The 20086-nt window shown below is 42.1% G+C and overlaps 1 protein-coding gene across 1 annotated transcript in view; it reads left to right on the top strand.

The window, feature by feature from the left end:
- Positions 1-20086, top strand: part of LOC124775058 (neutral ceramidase-like) — a 486227-nt gene that overhangs the window by 74570 nt on the left and 391571 nt on the right. Inside the window, exon 2 of the mRNA XM_047249851.1 lies at positions 14554-14638. The gene's annotated coding sequence lies outside the window, so the exon portion shown is untranslated. The remainder of the gene's footprint in view (positions 1-14553; positions 14639-20086) is intronic.

Raw genomic sequence — 20086 nt, 5'->3', positions numbered from 1 at the left:
GCAAATTACTCCTTCTCAAATACTGGGGAGTATATTCTGGGTAATTTGCAGACCATGTGTTACACTGCCTCAGAACATGTACACAGTTTCTGTCTTTAACAGCTGTCTTATTGCGGTAAACCTTCAACTTTAGACTGTATCTCTTAACGGGCAGATCATGACCTTATTTGAGATTTTTAAATTCAGCCAACAATGGCGTGAAATACTGGAGACCAAATTTTTGTTGCCCTGTAAGCTACTAGATAGGCAATCGGCAACTAGGATTGGGTGACGGCGATTGTTTTAGCCATTTAATAATGCACATGTGAAGAACAGAAAGTTTGCTGAAACTTTCTGATAGTGAAATCTCTCAGATACCACCAACTGGTAATTCGCAATGAACATTATAACATTGTTTCCATTTGCAAGTACCGTCTGCACTGATGTTTCCTCTGCCTTTCAGACGTGACAGTTTTCTCCATTAATTATGAAATATACTGTATATTTGTTTTTGAACCACGTCGACCCGCGGGTAAACATCGATATCGCGGTGCAACACCACCTACCGGTAAAATGTGCAAGCACCTCTCGTTGTCGCTATAAGCTGATGGAGGGTACGGTTCTCTCATACGTCTGCGAGGCTCCCTGCACGTCTGCTCGCCACACTGAAATGTAGGTTTCTACGTTATTTTCTCAAACAACTTTCACAATTTATTCTGTGTGCTCATAAACTGTGCCTGGTTTGCTCTAACCATCGACGCTAATCATTATGAAGTGATCGCTTTCCGCTGTCTTTCTGTTCGTCATTTGATGCCACATGAAACTGATGGCTCAAATGGCTCTGAGCACTATCGGACTTAACATGTGAGGTCATCAGTCCCCTAGAACTTAGAACTACTTAAACCTAACTAACCTAAAGACATCACACACATCCATGCCCGAGGCAGGATTCGAACCTGCAACCATAGCGATCGAGCGGTTCCAGACTGAAGCGCCTAGAACCGCTCGGCCACTCCGGGAGCTCCTGATCATTCAGAAAACCCGCCAAGATGAAAAATTCAAACTCTTAACTGTGAAACACGAAGCTGAGTGGATTAAGTTAGCTCGCAGCATGGGTAGGTATTGTTTTTTGTGCTGATACGAGATCTATTTGCTCATTACTACGGAGTGACCAGCTCCAGCAGTGGAGCAGCGAGCCGTTATTCGAGAGACCACTGTTCAAATAATTTCATATTGTTGCAGCTGCGTTCCTACACGACCTATCATTTTCGTTACGGAGCTGTGATCAGTTACATGCTATTGTTAGCAATAGTTCGGTAGTTACTTAGTTTATCGAAATTTTGTCGAAACTGCTGTTGGTTCGGTATTAAAAGCTGCGAACAGCAGGTTTTGTGTGACCATCTAGTTAGACGTATATTCACATCGTTAGTGCTATTGTGTGATCGGCGTATTACTTTTTGAGTTATTCCTTTTCAGTAGCCTAGGTTTTCGCTACTAGTCATTTAATATATTTAATATGAAAGTTTTCTAGGTATAGTGCCATGTCATATTACAATAATTATCACTGCTGAAGTCCGCCCCCGGTAGCTGAGTAGTCAGCACCACAGAATGTCAATCCTAAGGGCCCGGGTTCGATTCCCGGAGTTTTTCTCCGCTCATTGACTGGGTGTTGTGTTGTCCTAATCATTTCATTTCATCCCCATCGACGCGCAAGTCACTGAAGTGGCGTCAAATTGACTTGCACCCGGCGAACGGTCTACCCGATAGGAGACCCTAGTCACACGACATTTACATTTCACTGCTGAAAGCGACGTTTCGGCCACAGTTACAGTGGCCCTCTTCCGTGTATACGAGGGGGTACCCAAAACTAAAACCGAAATTATTTTTTAAGAGCTATATGTTTTCAAATTGTTTGCAAAACTACCTTACCCCCTTCAAAATGGTCTCCATTACAACTAATGTATTTGTCAGGTTACCTTCCATTGGGAAAGTGGGTGCACTCAGCGGCTGTTATGTGATTTATAAATTATAGAGTGCAGCAATCAGTCGTCCTTTTTTTTGTAGGTTTTATTACGCAAATCCAGATTTCGGCTAATGCCTAACCATTATCAATGCAACATTTTCTAATCTAGATGCATGTTAGTTCCCTGTCAAGAACTGTGACTGACGCCCGAACAACAGGGAACTAACATGGATCGAGATTAGCTCTGTACGCAACAGACTTATGCTCTGTAGGATGCACTGCCAGGTTTCTTATATATACAAATCTTTCAAGTGGCACACTACACTTAGTTGGATCCAGAGTCCAATGTCTGAAAATTTAAAAAGTCTTAAGACAAAGATCTACAGTATAGAGATATTACTTTTAAATCATATTTTAAATAGTGATTAAATGGATTTACTAGACAGAGTCAACGACTCCCACATTGGATATAGATAATGTGATTCTACGTACGATACCTTCTGAAGAATACAGTTTTGAGACTGTCGAAACCATGGTCAGGCTTTAATAAACCTATATTTTCCATCTGGTTGACTTTTATTTCCAATCCATCGAAGCTCTTGCATGGACAATTGCTGAAGCGAAGCCATGTAATGAAATCTTAAATCTGTATTGCCACATGCGTTACCAACGGTCTCTACGATATGCAAAATCACGGGCGTAACAGAAGGAGCTACCAATTATTTAAGAGTTTTTATCTGAGTCCTCGTGTGACCGGCAGGCTAGATTACTGGGTAAGTGCCACGAAGGCAAGCACGGCGCTCCAGCGCGCCTCTAGCAATGCCCTATTGTGGAGTCGTTTCGATTCAGGCGACGCAGCCGCCTTCACGTCGCGAGGCCGTGTGTGAAGCACGTCTGACCTTTGTCTGCCTCGAGACCTTACGTGACACCGCCTCCCGAGCGAAGAATTCCGTTTACTAATGTCTGTTGTGGAATTGCTGGAGGGCATATCTTACATAGTTTGTGAAAGCTCGACTTGTAGAAAGAATTCCCAATACATTTACTGCATCTTACAAGTTGCTGTTGTTGTGATCTTCAGTCCAAAGACTGCCCGCGTAAGTCTCTTCATAACTGTCGCAGTCATGTGAACCTGTGTATCTGCTTACTGTGGTCAGGCTTCGGTATCTCTCAGTAATCAGCACTCACCCCTCCTCACCTTCCTTCCACTATGAAAAAGACTATTATTTGATGTCTCAGTATGTGCTCTGTGAACCAATCCCTTCGTTTTAGTCAAGTTGTGCAATAAATTTCTTTTCTACCAAATGATATTCAGTACCTCCTCATAAGTTACTTCATCTACTGGTGTAATCTTCAGCTTTTTTCTGTGGTACCACATTTCAGTAGCCTTCATTCTGTCCTTTTTTGAACTGTTTATCCTCGACGTTTTACTTCCGTACAAACTTACACTCGAGATATATATACCTACATAAATCATTTATATTCCTCTTCTTCAGAAATACTTTTCTTACTGTTGCCATTTTATGTCTTCTCTCTTTCGCTCATCGTCACTTTCTTTGCTTTGTAAATAAGAAAACTCATATACTACTATTAATACCTCATTTTCTAATGTAATATCTCAGCATCACCTGATTCAGTTCGACTACCATCACATTACCCTTGTTTTATTTTTTTCTGTTGAGCACTTTATCACCTTTTCTCGAGATAGTACCCATGTTGTTCAACTAATCATCTTAGTCCACTGCCATCGCTGACAAAATTGCAATGTAATCGCCTTGCTATCGTTACTGGGATATAGCGATCGCAATGGTGTTAGCAATATTACAAAATTCACTCTCTTGCATGTCATATCATACTGCTGTTGATATTGACGTGCAAGTTGTAGTGAAACATTTTACTTTTGGGTTTTTATTTAACCTGATGAGATTACGCTCTTTCTTACGTCGGTCTAGGTATTCACACATGCCGTACAAAATTGCCTGACAAAATTGCAATGTAATCGCCGTGCTATCGTTACTGGGATATAGCGATCGCAATGGTGTTAGCAATATTACAAAATTCACTCTCCTACATGTCATACTGCTGTTGATATTGACGTGCAAGTTGTAGTGAAACATTTTACTTTTGGGTTTTTATTTAACCTGATGAGATTAGGCTCTTTCTTACGTCGGTCTAGGTATTCACACATGCCGTACTAAAAAATAACAACAATTTAATATGAGAACTAGTAATAACATAGTATTAATAGAATAAGAAAGAATCTGAATGTATGTAGAGACGATGTGAACTAATAAAGTTAATACTAGAATTACTTCTACTACTGCTGCCAGTGATAAATAATAGTCATAATTTTCAAAAAGATGGAGCACAGCAATCAGTCGTCCTTTTCTTTCAGGTTTTATTAAGCAAATCTAGATTTCGGCCAGTGCCTAGCCGTTATCAATGCACTACGTCACAGTATCAATGCATGTCCTAGTACGTGAGTCCTCTGTTCTTCGAGCTTCTTGAGCGAACTGTGACAGAGGAGGGGACTGACGTACTAGGACATGCATTGATACTACGATATAGTGCACTAATAATGGTTAGCCACTAGCCGAAATCTAGATTTGCTTAATAAAACCTGAAAGAAAAGGAAGACTGATTGCTGTGCTCCATCATTTTGAAAATCGTACCACAGTCATTGAGTGCGTCTACATTCCTAATGGAAGGTAACTTGAATAGTAATAATAATAGCGATAGTGGCAGATTTAAAACTTTTATTTCTGCTACCTGAATTCTGAAAGTTGCTGACGTTTAAAACTGTGAGTTGAACCGGGACTATCGGCTGCAGAACCAAAAATCCATGCTGGAAACAATCCCCTAGGCTATGGCTAATCCTTATCTATGCCACATTGTTTTTTCCCGACGTCCTCGTGCAGTTAGATTTATAGCAGAGTTTCTGTAAAATACGGAAAGTAGGAAAGATGTAAGGGCAGAAGTGAAGGCTGGTTCTGAGTTGTGCCTGGTTAACTCACTCGGAGAGAGCATTGCACGTAAGTAAATGTTCTGGGTTCGTGTACCAGATGCGCACACACTTTTTTAATCTGTGAGGGCGTTTCATAAGTAATACGTTTAAACTGAAGTGTCTGACAAAATGAGAAGCACATGAAAAAGAAGCAAAGGAATCGAACAATATTTTTGATTGTCCGAGCCAGTAAACACACCTCCTTTCAATTTCCCTTCTTACAAACGCGGTAACACCTCGCTAACATACGTGAATCATTCTCCGTCTTTCAGCAGGGCGTCCACAAAGTGTTCCCCGAGGTCCAACGTGAAGTGTGGAGGTGTAAACAGATCGTCGTGGGCTCCAGGACGTTCTTACTAAAAAAAAGAACAGCCAAAAGCTTTGTAGTTGCGGTATATGCTAGCCAGTGAACCACTAGCTCCGTAATTTCTTTTAATGTTGTTACTGTTTTAAATATCAAATTAAGAATGTCGTTCAAATCGTTTAAATAAGCATTTTTAAGTTTCTGTACCTCAGTCGCGAAAAAAGGAACCGTTATACAATCACTTTATTGCCCCTCTGTCTGACTGTTAAAAACCATGTTTCTCAGGAACGGGTAGACGTATCAACTTGAAATTTATGTCACATACTAAGGTTGAAACTTCTTTAATTAAATGTGTGAATCTGTACATAAATTATTGAATGACTGAGAAGATGAAAGTTCTACGTTATTTGATTCTGAAACAGCTGAGTAAAACTGAACGTACTGAGCCTACATTCTCTTTACTTTTTCTTATCATGTCAACACTGACCCAAAATATTCTAGCGCAACGCAATCTGACTGCTCAAAAAAATGACAACCTGACTTCAGATAATTAATACAAAAGAATGGCCCTGAGTAAGAAGCAATCCTGACAATAGTCTATACATTTCATTAAGCACTTACAAAAATTTTCATTATGCGAACAACTGCAATACAGCGAGCGTCAATACTGCCACATAAATAAAAGATTCTAACTACTAAAGCCACTAAATACTAATAGGCATGGGGTTAGCAAAGGAAAGAGTTTGTTGCAATCCAAATAACGTATTTTTTACCTTAATAATGTGACATCCAGTTCAAACACGAATCGTCATTGACATCCAATACAAAGATATATAATCATGAATAATTTTCTATCTCCAAGTCGGATACTTCCGCATCGTTAGCCTACGCTAAGACTTCAGACCTCTACCCTCCACCAAAGCTAACTTATCACATTTATCATCCATCACTGCTGGCTGTGCACGCTCCAACTGCCCAACAGTACTTCCATCACCGATGGCGACTAACTTCCAACTGCCCAACACTACTGGCGATTAACGTCCGACAACGAGTCCAACCAGCGATAGAGTTTCTTACAAAGAAAGCGCAGTCAAAGATCCAATGCAAAGTGCTACACAGCGCTGCCAACACAGAAGCAGCCCACTTACAAGGCCTACGGTCATTTGGCGGCGTAAAATGTCTGAGTCAATGCAGTTAAAAGATACGGACATTTATGTCACATATTTTGATACACGCAAACTCATCAAAACCTACAGCGCACCTCCCGTTGACTCAGAATCAAGAAATTTTGCAGCAGCAAGTTCTCACAGTAAAAGGAAAAGAAAAAAGAAATCAGAAATTGTAAAGCTGTAATTACGTGACACGAAAAAAATGTTTCTTTTGTCATTTTTATCCGACTTCAAATTTAAAACGTTCTCGAAAGTCTTGGACTTTCCGGGACCGGTATCTTGCCATTATCATTGTCGATAATAGGCAAACATCGTCTATATTCTCTATTCACGGGATGGCTAAACTTTCTGTAAAGATAATTAGTTTTATACGGAACCCCAAAGCGGTAGTCCTACTCGCACCTCGTCAGTTTTTGAATAAGGGATGTAATTTAAAAAAAAAAGTGGGTGATAAAGCGTTTGATATCATATTAGGATTCAGCACATTAAAAAAGGTTTTTCGTATTTAGCCTGTGTTATCGATCATTATTTCAGCGATGAATAATATAGAGCAAGTATCTCTGACTTAATGAAGGCGGTGTTTGTCAAGTTTTATAAAGCATAAAGATAGGAGACAGGGCTTGTGTATGTGTTGAATCCTGCCTAGTCGTCAAGCATGGGGTGTCTAGGGAACCTGCTTTCTCGTATCGCTAGACAAACAATTCAAATAGATCGTATTAATGAGTTTTATTACGAAAACTAAATGACAATACTTAACTCTGAATATTTCACAGATGTGTCGAAGCAAAGGGCGACAGACAAAATAACCGAGTTCCTTCAGTGTAGACAATATTACATAGTACAAGCGAAACGACTAGTCTTGAAGCTATTATAGAACTGGGCTGCGACCAGCAGGGCGCACTCTTCGCATAGCGCAGCTGCTGTCACGTTGTCGTCCTGGAGAGGGGCCGGTCAGCGTGCAACTGGCTGACGTCTTCTCCACAGCCCTCTCTGCTCGTTCCCGACTGGCGTGCCGGCGCTTGCCTTTACGCCGTAACAGTATCGATTGTTTTGAAATCGAAAGCAGTAAGGGAGACACTAGGGTCAGATTTTTACTTCTAGCCGAAAACGATCTGCAGTGAGGGTTATGGAGATCCAATCGGCCGTGCCTTCGTCAAAGCAGCCACACTAACCACGCCAATATTCAGTTGAAGAGGATCTGGAAAAAACTATAAATTTGGATCAGCGTTCTGAGGGACTTGGACCCTGGTCCTCGCTGTCAGGGTAATTACTGTTCCTAGTTGGACGGTGTTGTGGAGCCAGAAACAGAGATGGGCAGGCCATAATGGCAAGCGAGCTGACCAAGGTCGGGATAAGGAAATAAGGAAATTGTATGACGTTTTCCTCGTGATTAGAAACGATCCTTGACGATTGGCTTGAAGGCCGATGGGTAGAGGACACGAGGAGAGATCCGAACATACTTACGAGGATCAAGTTGTGTGTGTGAAAAATCTGATAGATAAACAATGAATTTTGTTGCAGTCTCGTTAGCTCTAGCGGCTTCGACGTGTCAGTCATTTTCAAAAAGTTAAGCGTTTGATGCATTACATATAGATATACAAAGATACTCGATTCACACCACCGGTGTTTACGAAATACATCGCTGATTACACTTGCGGCCTGACTGCACCACGGAGACAGAAACTGTCAGTTGTTTGTCTTTGTAATTACATTGTCTGATGAGCCAACGACGAAATTTAAAAAAAAAATGAAAGTGGCTTCCTCTTGAACATTCTATATCGCTGAATCCTAATATGACAACAGATAAATGCATATTGTCCACAAATTTTTTACAGTTAGTACTTAATAGTTTAAAAAGGAATTTAGCTAATTTAATTTCCGATAAAAAACATTATACCGCCATTGTAATAGTAATCAAAATAATAATCAGTTTTCGATGGAACTGATATTGTGAAATTGTGGCTATGTGAAAACACATGTTTATTCTTGAAATAAAAACAGCAACCAGACACCGCTAACAATGCTATTTATTGGCATCGTTGCCGGTTTCAAACCGACAGGTGCATCTTCAGAGGTTTGAACTTACATTATGATTGACGTAGATCTGATATCCACTGATTGTGGTGAAAGTCCCCTGTGGTGGTTGTGCCCTACATCAAAAACCGATTCAAGAAAAAAAAATGAACAATTTTTTGGAAAGCCACGCAATACTGAATTATAATAACATAACCTACTTCTTAAGAACTGAAATAGTTTTGTGTTATTTACAGCGAAAATCTGACGTCTTTTTATTGCACTTTTTACTGCTTTTGAAGGAGCGCATATTTCATCGAACGCCAGACAAGACTTAACAGTTTCTGAACTTTGAAAATACGGGTAGTATAGAGCACTACACACGCACCAAAGTATTTCGACCGTACTGATCCTTATATAGAACGATAGCGATTTACAAGGGCAGAACTGAGCCATACAAATTTCATTTGCCGTTTCACTTAACAATTGTATGAAGTTTAAATTTCTGTGGCTGTGGTTGCAGTGTTGAGTATACTATACATCGAAACTGCTATGACAAACTCCTTGTACCTTCTCTGGATTTCTTAAAAATTCTTTTTGCATCACTACAATTAAGTTAGCCATAAAGAAACAGTTTGTGAAAACCTTACCTAAAGGTGGAGAAAGTTGAAAGCATCTCTCCGAGAAATTTTCTCTCCAGTCGGAAGCGAAACTGAAAGAAGGCATGTTTGTTGAAACCGATATTCGAAAAATTGTGTTAGATTTCAAATTTAAATGAAGCCTGTGGGTGAGACGTAGGCTGGGGTGGGTATCACGCAAGAAGTTTGTTACTACGATCTTAGGTAGCAATAAGGGATCTATATTATACTTGGGTTGCAGCCAACATGGTGAAAAAGTTTGTCAGGCTGTTCAGTGAGTTACATGATTCACTTTCTGAATAGTAAATTTGAGTGATATCAGCGAGGAGTGAAGAGAGTGCTTTCATCAAGACATCAAAAAGACAGAAAGATGCTATCAGCTTTTCCTCGGCGTGTGAGTAGCCTCTTAGGGCTTGCAGTTCTTTCGAAATGAAAGAAACACAGGTTGTCGGAATGACGATTCTGCGATACGAAGCGGGTTGTTAACTGCTAGACCCCAAAAGGAGCGAACACATACTTGAGTGATTGTGAGTCCGGAGAGCACCACTGGTGAACTAATGGAGTACGGGAGCAGATTACAGCACTTTTAGCGCATGCTTGAATGTAGGACAGCCCAGAGAGCTTGGCAATAGAACCAGTAGAGAAAGCAAAAAGGGACGGAGAAGGGAGAGATAACTTCTGTCATTCTCCATTCCTGCTTATGTCGTTTGTGGACCGTGAGCGAAAAGTAAATACCTTTCATGAAGAAGTCGTCCGATGTGCAGGATACTCCTTATGCACTCTAACATCGTAGCAGCTGACTCAGGAGCTTTCAATGTAACATTTCTTTGTACGTTTTGTGGGGCAAAAACCACTTTTAAGTCAAACTGGTCACACACCTCTATTAATCTGACTCCATTGTCATTTCTGAATCCTCCCCAGAATGCCGAACTATGTTATTTACCTTTTTGCTACCAACATAACCACTGAAATTGCCCACGGGGATCACATCGTTTTACTCGACTTTGTAAAAGCGGGGTAGTCAGTCTATAACACTCCTGTCTGCTACTACAGTTCCATAACCTCAATGCTAGAAACAGGTTGTGACATAAAACTATTTTGTAAAAGCAATTTTGGTACAAAGCAACAGAGCAGTGTTACCCTCTGAGAGGAATGTTGTTATGTTGACCGTGTTGTACCTAACGGAGGTGGCTTATCGGAATTACGTAAATATTCTAACGGTAACAAACAAGATTTTTGCCGATCTGCACTGTTTAATGGATAAAGAAAACGGTCGCCAGCCTAACTAGGCAAGAGAATGATTAACATTCTCGTTCAAGAAAATACACTCCTGGAAATGGAAAAAAGAACACATTGTCACCGGTGTGTCAGATCCACCATACTTGCTCCGGACACTGCGAGAGGGCTGTACAAGCAATGATCACACGCACGGCACAGCAGACACACCAGGAACCGCGGTGTTGGCCGTCGAATGGCGCTAGCTGCGCAGCATTTGTGCACCGCCGCCGTCAGTGTCAGCCAGTTTGCCGTGGCATACGGAGCTCCATCGCAGTCTTTAACACTGGTAGCATGCCGCGACAGCGTGGACGTGAATCGTATGTGCAGTTGACGGACTTTGAGCGACAGCGTATAGTGGGCATGCGGGAGGCCGGGTGGACGTACCGCCGAATTGCTCAACACGTGGGGCTTGAGGTCTCCACAGTACATCGATGTTGTCGCCAGTGGTCGGCGGAAGGTGCACGTGCCCGTCGACCTCGGACCGAACCGCAGCGACGCACGGATGCGCGCCAAGACCGTAGGATCCTACGCAGTGCCGTAGGGGACCGCACCGCCACTTCCCAGCAAATTAGGGACACTGTTGCTCCTGGGGTATCGGCGAGGACCATTCGCAACCGTCTCCATGAAGCTGGGCTACGGTCCCGCACACCATTAGGCCGTCTTCCGCTCACGCCCCAACATCGTGCAGCCCGCCTCCAGTGGTGTCGCGACAGGCGTGAATGGAGGGACGAATGGAGACGTGTCGTCTTCAGCGATGAGAGTCGCTTCTGCCTTGGTGCCAATGAAGGTCGTATGCGTGTTTGGCGCCGTGCAGGTGAGCGCCACAATCAGGACTGCATACGACCGAGGCACACAGGGCCAACACCCGGCATCATGGTGTGGGGAGCGATCTCCTACACTGGCCGTACACCACTGGCGATCGTCGAGGGGACACTGAATAGTGCACGGTACATCCAAACCGTCATCGAACCCATTGTTCTACCATTCCTAGACCGGCGAGGGAACTTGCTGTTCCAACAGGACAATGCACGTCCGCATGTATCCCGTGCCACCCTACGTGCTCTAGAAGGTGTAAGTCAACTACCCTGGCCAGCAAGATCTCCGGATCTGTCCCCCATTGAGCATGTTTGGGACCGGATGAAGCGTCGTCTCACGCGGTCTGCACGTCCAGCACGAACGCTGGTCCAACTGAGGCGCCAGGTGGAAATGGCATGGCAAGCCGTTCCACAGGACTACATCCAGCATCTCTACGATCGTCTCCATGGGAGAATAGCAGCCTGCATTGCTGCGAAAGGTGGATATACACTGTACTAATGCCGACATTGTGCATGCTCTGTTGCCTGTGTCTATGTGCCTGTGGCTCTGTCAGTGTGATCATGTGATGTATCTGACCCCAGGAATGTGTCAATAAAGTTTCCCCTTCCTGGGACAATGAATTCACGGTGTTCTTATTTCAATTTCCAGGAGTGTAGTTATTAGTAATTTTAGTGAATAAACACAACCTATACTTTGTCACACGGGAGTGCAGTGAACTCTGACACATACATTTGTTTACGTTAAGAATGAAGCTAGCAGTTAGAGCAGCAGAAACTATTTGCAAAATTATAACAGATACCGAAACACACTATTACTTTCAGGGCTTACACAAAGTGAATGGTCTTTATAACATTACTATTAATATGCACTTCCAATACACAAGAGAGACAAACACTTAGCAAACATGAGTATATAAAGTTTCACAACTGCAGCTTTCTCACTTTTACTACAGCGAAAAACAATGTTGACAAAATTGCAGGAAACTGACTCACCTTTTAGAATTTACTACAGACAACAATGTGATCATTTGCTTTATAAGCCTCAGTCTTAAGAACTTTTAATTTTGAAGTTAGCAACAGCACTTTAATAAGCAGTTTTAATAGGAAAATTATTTTCAGCAAACAACATTTACTTTAACTCACTCCTCACTCTCTTGCCACATTAACTTTAACTTTCTTTTTACTAAGTTCAAGAGGCATTAATTAGCAAAACTCTAGGCTTTAATTTCTTTTAGTAAGGACACTCGGATATCACTTTAGTTCAAACGGAGAGGAACCTGAGAGGTGTTATGATAAGGAGAAAAAACAAGGTAGGTATATAAATTCAGATATAAGTTACCTTATATTTGAGCACAATAACACATTCATTAAGCTGATCCTTCACTGTACGTCATTATAGCATTACGATGCAATGATTGCGCAATGTGGTGGCAACTGCACGTTGGTAGGTGGATTCGCAGACAGAATTGCTGGACTCTGTCATTTCTTGGTGGCGATGATAGATACAAATTCCAGAATAGTTCCAGCTATTTATCCATCCATCCGAGGCATTGGAAAGTAGCAGGAAAAGCCTCTCTCGGAACCAGCACAATATACAACTTTTACATGGGCAGTGCACGGACTTGTAGCTCGTCTCCGACCGGTGGTTCGTCCCCGACTCGTAGCTCGCCTCCGACTGACTCTTGTTCCACCTTTTCTACCTAGGCTACCTAGGCCAACCACAATTTGCGCGCGCTACACAGTTCCGTTCCCGAGGGGATCCACTACACCTTTTACATACAAACTAACTAAGAACCCTAAGTGAGGATCAGCAGTTTACATAACAGCAACCAAATACATTAATTAAAACAGAACATTTGCACATATTGACATCTCTACAAAAAATTGTTCACACAAAATTACAATTATATACAGTAAGTTTTGTTCCCTCCAAATGGGACAAAGAGTTTAAATGAAAGATATGCTACACAGCATAGAACCAAACCATGACATCAAAGCTTGTGCAAAGAATGAAATATACAATTTTATGTTATCGATTCAATCACACACATTTACAGGAGCACAGAAATGTAACATTAAATGAAACAAAAGCAAAATAAATCAGTACAGCATTAGAGCTATGGTGTTACAAGTCTGTGAAGAGACTCATTTTGTTTCTGCCCAGTAATGGATTTTTAAAACACAGTGTACCTAAGAAGAAACATTAAAAGATGGAAAAGGCATTTAGATGACATTACTAAAACGGGTGATGTAGATTTTCAAGGTGACCGCTGTGGTATGGATGATGGTGATGCTTCTGTAGGTCAGCTGAAGGATGATGTCTGGTGGCTTGATGAATAGCTCTAGATAGACAAGTAAGTGGAGTGGGCCTTATAGCAGGAAAAGAGGAAGAGGGACGAAATGGAGGAGCTGATATAGAGACTTGGAGAAGGAAATTTGTCAGATTTTAATACTAAGGTTCGGGTAACAGGACGGAAACTGGTTGAGATTGTGATAGGGATTTGCTCCAGAAGACTTGTAGGTACTGCACGCGGTAGGCCAGGAATAAAATCAAGCTGCGGTTGCGCGATTCGCGTATGAATCGCAGAAGCAGAGTTTGTAACTGATCTCACGAATCCGCGAAATCTGTTGCCAATGTTTATCGTTCTTTCCATCTTATACATGATGGTTTTGGTAACAATTTTCGCATAATTAGCAATTATTTTATTTCTCATTTTTTAATAATAATCGTTGCCGAAACATAATTTTTTTTTTTGAGGTACAGGAATTTGAAGGAAATATACTCCTGTCTTTCACTCATCAGTTTGCTCAGTCTGTTTTGCTGACTCCTTATTCTCGATACATTTGGCACTCGTTGTTTTCGTATCTCTAATTATAATGATATATTTACATTTATAACAAACTGTCTGTATGCATTTGTTCTTCTTTTTCAGTTGTTAAAAGTGCACAAAGTCATTACTTCACCCACTAACGACACAATCAATTTTTACTTTCTTCCAGTCAACATGCTTAATACAGACTACCTTGGACATGTAATATTTTGTCCTACAGAGTTTATCCAGTCTTTGTTACAGGACCTTTTCAATCAAATAGCACAAATGTAATACTCAGATTCGAAGATGGTTCAGATAAGATACATTGCTGTGTACTCCACCTTTATCTCACTTCACTGATTTAACAAGTTTTCTCAAGGCTGCTGATAACTGAAGATAATTTCGGAGAAATTGAATCCCTTTTCCTAAGACATTATTCAGCTCTATATGCTGACCTTGTCGCATGTGAAATAAAATACGCAGTGAATAATAGACCACAGGCTTGAAAAGATGATAACATAATATTTTTTCATTTGGACACTGCTTTTAATATTTTCAGGTTTCGTTGTTACTGTTTCAGGCACCACAACGTTCAGCACCAACCACCAGAGCGCCGCCAGTTTGTGGGTGAAAACTGGAAGACTACAAACTTAAAACTATTCTCTGTGAGTACGGATTTTATTTTAGATTGTTAAGTGTCTACGCTGTCTTTGCGACTTCTGTATTATGATAAGTATTTGGCTAAAAGTAAACAAAATTTTGGAATACGTTTGGGTACGAAGACTGTTAGGGCGAGGTCGGGTAAGAGTACGCGTCTGGTAAGAGTTCGCAGAATCGTTTTCTCTGCATTGGCGACTCTGACCGACAACGAAAAACTGCATTCAGTTTTGGTTCCGAAGCGACGCCATCATGTGTAATCTTGAAGAGCTCCGCCAGATTTTGAAATGATAATTAAATCAACGCCCTAAGCTGTCGGCAGGCGTTGATATACATCAACGGGGACAGTTGAAAATGTGTGCACCGACCGGGACTCGAACCCGGGATCTCCTGCTTACATGGCAGACGCTCTATCCGTCTGAGCCACCGAGGGCACATAGGATAGTACGACTGCAGGGATTTATCCCTTGCACGTTCCCCGTGAGACCCACATTACCTACTTAATTTCCACACACTACATTTGTAGTGCCCCTGCCCATTACACTCACTACTCGCGGCAGACAATCTTACCGGGCAATGCGTGTGCATCCGCACAGAAGAAGAAGGTCAATGGCTCAATATTTCTGCGTGGGACTTCCAACAACTTACTGAGTCCACTCCACGTCGAGTTGCTGCACAGTACCGGGAAAAATGGGGTCCGACACAATATTAGGAGGTATCAAAAATGGTTCAAATGGCTCTGAGCACTACGGGACTCAACTGCTGTGGTCATCAGTCCCCCTAGGAGGTATCCCATGACCCTTGTCACCTCAGTGTAATGTTCCTCAGCTGATCAACACAATGGCTGTGCTGCACCTGACCTCAAAACAGACTTAGGCTAGGCAGCACTAGGTCAGATTTTGCTGCCTTCAACATCCAGCGACAAAATGCCTCAGCGATTCTTAATTCTGCATGCGAACTAGATCGACGAACCAGCCAAGCACGATCACTGCAGCCTGGTACACAAATCTAAGCCACGACTGTTAACTTCCCAGTGGCCCTTTCTCTCTCTCTCTCTCTCTCTCTCTCTCTCTCTCTCTCTCTGCCTCTTTCTGTACCTCTCCACGGTCTTCCGGGTCCCGCTCCGCCACGCCACAAGTAAACATCTCCAGCCCCGCTGCTCTCGACGGCGCTCACCGCTCCCGAGCCGGACGCCAAAGACCTTCCTCACTACGGATATATCGATACTAATGAAACCATCGATGTACCCGCTGTACGATACAGAAACCCTTCCATCGGATGGCGACAAGGCATGTGTCGTTCATCACTCTAAAACACTCATTTCGTACTTTTGTTCAGTGAAAAATATACAAGCCAATCTGGAGCCACAAAAACTATTGAGTTTTGAAGAAGAGAGGGAAGCTATAATTTGCGGAACTGAGACCAGCTGTGTAATTCAAATAACGATAATCGTTCAGTTGGACGCACAGCATATGTAGCGTAACACACAATATTTGAAAAGGGTGGGCTTCGTCCACTGACCAACTACCACAGCGGTGCTAGGAAGCATACTGGCTTCTCTCAGTGCACTGTTGGAAGCTAGAACGTGGCGGTCAGCCTTTAGCTGCAGTATGATATGTGTATCCATGACTGGACTTCGGGACGAGGAGGTAGGACTTTGGGTGAGGGGAGGAAGAAATCTCCCACCACTCCCTCCACTAAATCTAGGTTGCCGCCAGCCCTACTTTTAACTTATTACAGATATCAACGATTTTAATAATAGCAATAATAGTAAAATGTATAAATGCTGTATTTTAACCACAATAAAATGCCTAAAACGTTTTAACATAATAATAACAACAAGAATAATAACTATCTGTAGATAGTTCACGACGTTCATATACATCTACATCCACAAGGTAACACTGAAATTCACAATTATGTGCCTGGCAGATCTTTCTCTACCCTTCCGGTCTTGAACGGCGCGCGAGGAAATCGAGCACTTGAAAGTTTCTGCGCGAGCTCAGATTTTTCTCATTTTATCGTGATAATCATTTCTCCCTACGTAGGTAGGCGCCAACAGAACATTTTCGCGATAGGAGGAAAAAGTGCCTGACTGAAATTTCACGAGAAGATCCTGCCGCAACGAAAAGCGCTTGTGTTTTAATGATTGCCATCCCAGTTCATGTATCATGTCTGTGGCACTATCTCCCCTATTTCACGACAATACGAAATGAGTTGCCCTTCTCCGAAATTTTTCGATATCCTCTGTCAGTCCATTCTGATGCGAATCCCACACCGCACAGTAGTATTCCAGAAGAGGGCGGACATGCGTTGTGTAAGCACTCTCTTCAGGGGACTTGTTGAAGTTTCTGAGTGTTTTGCTAATAAATCGCAGTCTCTTGTTTGCCTTCCGCTAGCATTATCTACGCGATCTTCCAACGTAAGTATTTAGTTGAATTTAAGGCCTTCAGATTCATGTGATTTGTCGTGTAACGGAAATTTAGCGGATTTTATTTAGTGGTCAGGAACCACGCCGTTGCTACTGAAACGTCCCCTTTGAACAATTATACATGACTGTGCTTAAACTGACACATAATATTTTTAGCGCAACGCAATCTGACTTTCAAAGATCCCTGCAAAAGAGTGGCCCTGACCAACCTATACCTTTCACAAATCACTTACCTCACCAAAAATCTTCGTTACTCGAACTACTGCAATACAGCGAGCGCCACTACTGCCAGCTAAATAAAAGATTCAAACTACTGAAGGCGCTAACTACTGATAGGCGTAGTTAGCAAATGAAAGATTTTAATAGAGAACAAAGAATGTATTTACCTTAATAATCATAATATATATAGCAGTTCATGCCATCCAGTCTTACAAATTTCAAATCTCCGCCATTTCTCTGCCCACATCCACCACTGTTGGCGGCTCACCTCCAACTGCGCAACACTACGCGCTGTTAACATCCAGCTGCCCAACACTACAATGGCAGACAACAATGCAAACTAGCCACAGACTGCACACAGCACAGCCAGTGATTTTCATACAGAGCGCTACGTAACGTTGCCAATAAGAAAACATAAACAGCCTACTTACACTACGGTCGCAGGTTCGAATCCTGCCTCGGGCATGGATGTGTGTAATGTCCTTAGGTTAGTTAGGTTTAAGTAGTTCTATGTCTAGCAGACTGATAACCTCAGAAGTTAAGTCCGATAGTGCTTAGAGCCATCTGAATCTAATTAGTGGTCATGTGGACGACTTCGCACTTCTAATTATTCAGATTTTTCGCACCATACAGATATCTTGTCTAAATCATTTTGCAATTGGGTTTGGTCATCTCACGACTCTGTAAGACGATAATGACTGCATCATCTGCGAAGAATCTAAGAGCGCTGTTCAGATTGTCTCCTATGTCGTTTAGATAGATCAGGAAGAGGGGAGAACCTATAATACTTCCCTGGGGAACACCAGATAATACTTCTTTTTTACTCGGTCAGTTACTACGAACTTTGACCTTTCTGACCATAAACCATGAATCCAGTCACGCAACTGAGGCGATATTCCATAGGCACACAATTTGATGAGAAGAAGCTTGTGAGGAACGGTGTCGAAAGCCTTCTGGAAATCTAAAAATGCGGAATCAATTTGACACCCCTATCGATAGCGCTTATTACTTCGTGGTACGCTATTCCAGGTTTACGTATTCGTTCCTTAAGTGCTTCATAGTCGAGTTCCTTTTTCATAATGATATCATCCAAGTACCTTAATTTGTCTGATCTGCTGATGTCTTCATATTTCGTCCTGAGTTTTGAAGGGGCATCTTTGATGGTATTTATTATTCCGTCGTTTTTTTTCCCTTAAAGTGATATCTGAAACAAAAAATGCCTTTCAAAAAACATTAAGATACGTCAGTATGAAAGGGATTTGAAGGCAGTAGTTACGTATGAAGCCGAGTTCCTGTCCCAAAAAATGCAAATAACGGCCACCGCGAAGAACTGGAGAAAATAGAGCGCAGAATCAGTACGAAAGTCGTGGAATCCAATTACAAGAATAGCATCCACCAAAAAAGATCCAAAATGGAAGTCTAGGCGAAATAGAAAAAAATTACAGACACATTCCAGAATAAACGCGTACGATTTTACGGTCATCTCAAAGGAAAGGACGGTAATGGTTGACCAAGAAGCTCTTTTTTTTATTATTCAAACCCTCCAAAACCACATTGCCCTAGTTGAGAAACGAATGAAACACAAAGGTGCTGCGTCAGGGATATCTTCCGTAAGAAGATAGTGACGAACGAGCTACACCGAGAGAGCAGCGTGGTTCTCCTTGGACGGAGGGACGCAAGTAGACCCAACTCACAAAAAATTATAGGGAATCTGGGGATCGAGGGAAGGCATTTCCTCTGTGAAATTTAACAGGGCTTAATGCGGTCCTGGATGGCCCAAGCGAAATAACAAGAATGATATCGCATTGTTACATCAGGGCTTAGTGTATCGCTTTAGCACAGAGGTGGTCAGCCGGGCGCCCGTTTGGCGTAGCCCGATGCAGCCAGGCAGACGTGACGTAACTGCGGTCAGCTCACCAGCTCACATACGTCACAGCGTAGTGGGACCACGTGGGAGGGAGAGCGGCCGGACGCAGCCACGCCGTGGAAAGTTGCGCGGGCCTACTGCGGCGAAGGATGCTAAGTTCACCGGACTTGGATACGATGTGACGTCATTATGACGTATACACGCTACATCGATAACGATAGAAACCGTATATCGACTATTCGACTTTTGTGAACTTTCGAGAGGTTGTGACAGGGAAGCGCGGGTGCTCTGCGCCGTTCGTTTAAATGTGTTTTGCGTTCCTTGCGTTTAAATCGTGTATTGCACTTTGTTTGTGAAACCACATTGACATGGCCAGGTACATGCTAAAAACTATTGTGGTTGTATACATGACATAATATACAGTAAGTCTGGTTTATCATACCACCATGGAATGCTTTGACACTGCATTCAATCATTTCATACGTCAGTCAATACTAGATTGGTTTACATTGAGAAATCCACTTCCCGTCGTATTTCATCTCCGGTCGACGATTTTTCTTCAACATTGCCTCATATTTTTCTTTTTAAGTTCGAAATTCAATCATTATACACACCAGTCATTACTGGACACTAAGATACCTGACTCTGGGGTCCGAGTGTAAAATTACTTGGAATTATGGTTGATAAAAGACTATCTTGGGATGGACATGTAAATTACTTAGCTAACAAACTTGCACGAGTTCTCTTTCAGCTATATAAAGAAAAAGAAGTCAGCAAGAGTATGCTGCTACAATCTAATATGTACTGACAAGACCAATTGTATGAAACCGTAGTAAAATGTTCATAAGAAATAAATATTATTTTCGGCGGAAGCATTCAATACAACAATCACACAATCTAATCTGGTCGGGACATAAGAAGACTTCACTTTTTTACTAA

Source organism: Schistocerca piceifrons, chromosome 2, assembly GCF_021461385.2.
Source record: "Schistocerca piceifrons isolate TAMUIC-IGC-003096 chromosome 2, iqSchPice1.1, whole genome shotgun sequence".
In the NCBI taxonomy this organism is placed as follows: domain Eukaryota; kingdom Metazoa; phylum Arthropoda; class Insecta; order Orthoptera; family Acrididae; genus Schistocerca; species Schistocerca piceifrons.
The sequence above is the reverse complement of the archived record's forward strand: the minus strand, read 5'-3'. Positions and strand labels throughout refer to the sequence as shown.